This window comes from Schistocerca piceifrons, unplaced genomic scaffold (assembly GCF_021461385.2).
Source record: "Schistocerca piceifrons isolate TAMUIC-IGC-003096 unplaced genomic scaffold, iqSchPice1.1 HiC_scaffold_961, whole genome shotgun sequence".
NCBI classification, from domain to species: Eukaryota; Metazoa; Arthropoda; class Insecta; order Orthoptera; family Acrididae; genus Schistocerca; species Schistocerca piceifrons.
Genome location: NW_025729236.1, coordinates 1,172,501 through 1,175,000, shown reverse-complemented (window position 1 = coordinate 1,175,000; position 2,500 = coordinate 1,172,501). Strand labels below are relative to the sequence as shown.

General features: G+C 63.4%; 1 pseudogene; it reads left to right on the top strand.

The window, feature by feature from the left end:
- LOC124774458 overlaps positions 1-2,500 on the top strand; it is a 7,970-nt pseudogene that overhangs the window by 2,549 nt on the left and 2,921 nt on the right.

Genomic DNA, 2,500 nt, shown 5'->3' with positions numbered 1-2,500 from the left:
GGCGTTCGCGCCCCGGTGCTTCAACCTGCGTGCAGGATCCGAGCTCGGTCCCGTGCCTTGGCCTCCCACGGATCTTCCTTGCTGCGAGGCCGCGTCCGCCTTAGCGTGCTCCTCCGGGGGCGCGCGGGTGCGCGGATTCTCTTCGGCCGCCATTCAACGATCAACTCAGAACTGGCACGGACTGGGGGAATCCGACTGTCTAATTAAAACAAAGCATTGCGATGGCCCTAGCGGGTGTTGACGCAATGTGATTTCTGCCCAGTGCTCTGAATGTCAACGTGAAGAAATTCAAGCAAGCGCGGGTAAACGGCGGGAGTAACTATGACTCTCTGACTCTCTTAAGGTGGCCAAGTGGCGGCGGTGTGGCTGCATCCGGACTTGGCTTTTCGAAGTGCGGTCTTGATGTAGTCGTGCTGCTGCTGCGAGGTGCCTTCCTTGGGTTGTAGTTACAGGGAGAGTGATGCGCAATACATGGGCCTAGCCCTCTTAGCCTCTCCTCTCCTGCGGTCTTCTCCCCTTCTCGTGGGCCCGCTGATTTTCGCAGAGTGGAAGACCGCACCAGGGGCTTGGGGGGGTTACCAGCCCCCCCTCGCACTATCCCTTTGTTAGTTGGGGGCAGTATTCAGAGAAAAAGTGGTGGCCCTTCCGCTGAAGGTGCCACCCCAACTTCCCCAGCACCTAGCCGGCCAACCGGCCGTGCCGAAAATTTTGTAACTTTTGCAGCTATGTATACCTGTAGTGAGTGCCACCGCAGCTTCACCACCAAGAACGGTCTCGGGGTCCATCGCCGCCGCCAACACCTTGCGGCCGCCAACGCGGAGATCGTCACGGAGAGGCATCGCGCGAGGTGGACGGAGGAAGAAGTCCTGTCGCTCGCCAAGGCAGAGGCCGAACTGTTCCTCGAGAGGGACGCCCGGTTCTTCTTTGTAAATCAAGAACTCATCAGGATGTTCCCCGACCGAACGCTTGAGGCAATCAAGTGCCGACGGCGGCAAGCTGCCCACAAGCAGCTTGTCCGCCAATTCATGGAGGCGCTTGAGATCGGTCGGGGGGAAGAGCCGGCGTCCCGCCGGGGAGCAGCGAGCCCGCTGCCTGACGCGGGCGAGGCCGCTGCGCCGCCCGTCGACGCAGCCGAGGACTTCGCGGCCGACACCACCGGGCCGCCGCCGGAGGGGCCGACTGACGCCGCCATCTGGGAGCATCTGGCGGGGCTACCCGCTTCCGCCCAGCGTTTCTCTGCCCTGGATCGTGTCATAGGTCTGGGGCGGGGCACGCCGCCCGATGTCATCCTGGGCATGCTCCCGGATGCCCTTGCGTCGGTCGGGTCCAGAGGGGAGAGATCGATCACCAGGACACAGCGGCCGCGCCAACCATCGAAGCGGCCGCCTGCCGCGCCGCCGACGCAGAAGCGCAAGCGGCGCCGCTGGGAGTACGCGAGAACGCAGGATGCCTTCCGACGGTCGCGTGCACGTTGCGTGCGCGGCCTCTTGGATGGCACCCTGCTCCAGCCGCCACCTGCCATCCCTGGTCTGCTGGACTTCTGGGCGGACCTCTTCACCAAGAAGCCCATCTCCACCGCGGGCTTCATTCGTGACCGCCTCCTCCCGCACTCAGAGCCTGTCGCTCTTGAGTGCATATGGGGGCCGGTCACACATGAGGAGGTCGCCGCCGCGTTGCCGCCCAGGGGATCAGCAGCCGGGCCGGACGGCCTTACCCCAGCGGAGTTGCGGCGCCTGCCGCACGAAGTCCTGGTGAAAGTGATGAATCTCTTCCTTCTGGCCCGCGCCCTTCCGGAACGCCTGCTTCGCGCGCGGACGTCCCTTCTCCCGAAAACGGCTGCACCAACATCCCCCGCTGACTTTCGCCCCATTACGGTCTGCTCGGTGTTGGCGCGGACCTTTCACAAGGTTCTCGCGTCACGCCTGATGCGCGCATGTGCTGTGGACGAACGTCAGCGGGCATTCATCCCTCGGGATGGGATGTTGGAAAATACCTTCATCTTGGACACTGCTCTCACCGACGCAGTTCGCTCCTGCCGCTCTGTCTTTGTGGCGTCGATCGACGTATCTAAGGCATTCGATTCGGTAGATCATGCTGCCCTTCGCCCCGTGCTGAAGGCGCATGGCCTGCCGGATTGCTTTGTCGAGTATGTCGAGCGGTGCTACGAGGGCAGCACGACAGTGATAGCGGACGGCGCCGGCGTGGGCGTGTCTGTGCAGCCAGCACGGGGCGTTCGCCAGGGCGATCCCCTCTCCCCCCTCCTGTTCAACTTTGCGGTGGACTACGTTTTAGGCCAACTGCCCTCCCACATCGGAGCTCGGATCCTCGGTCGCAGAGTCAACGCTGCGGCCTTTGCAGATGACGTCTTGCTGTTTGCAGCGACCCCGAGGGGCTTGCAGTCCCTCATCGACGCAGCTACCGCAGCCCTCGCCCACCTGGGGCTGCAGATCAACGCCCGGAAGTGTTTCACCCTCGCCTTAGTCGCGTCAGGGCGCGAGAA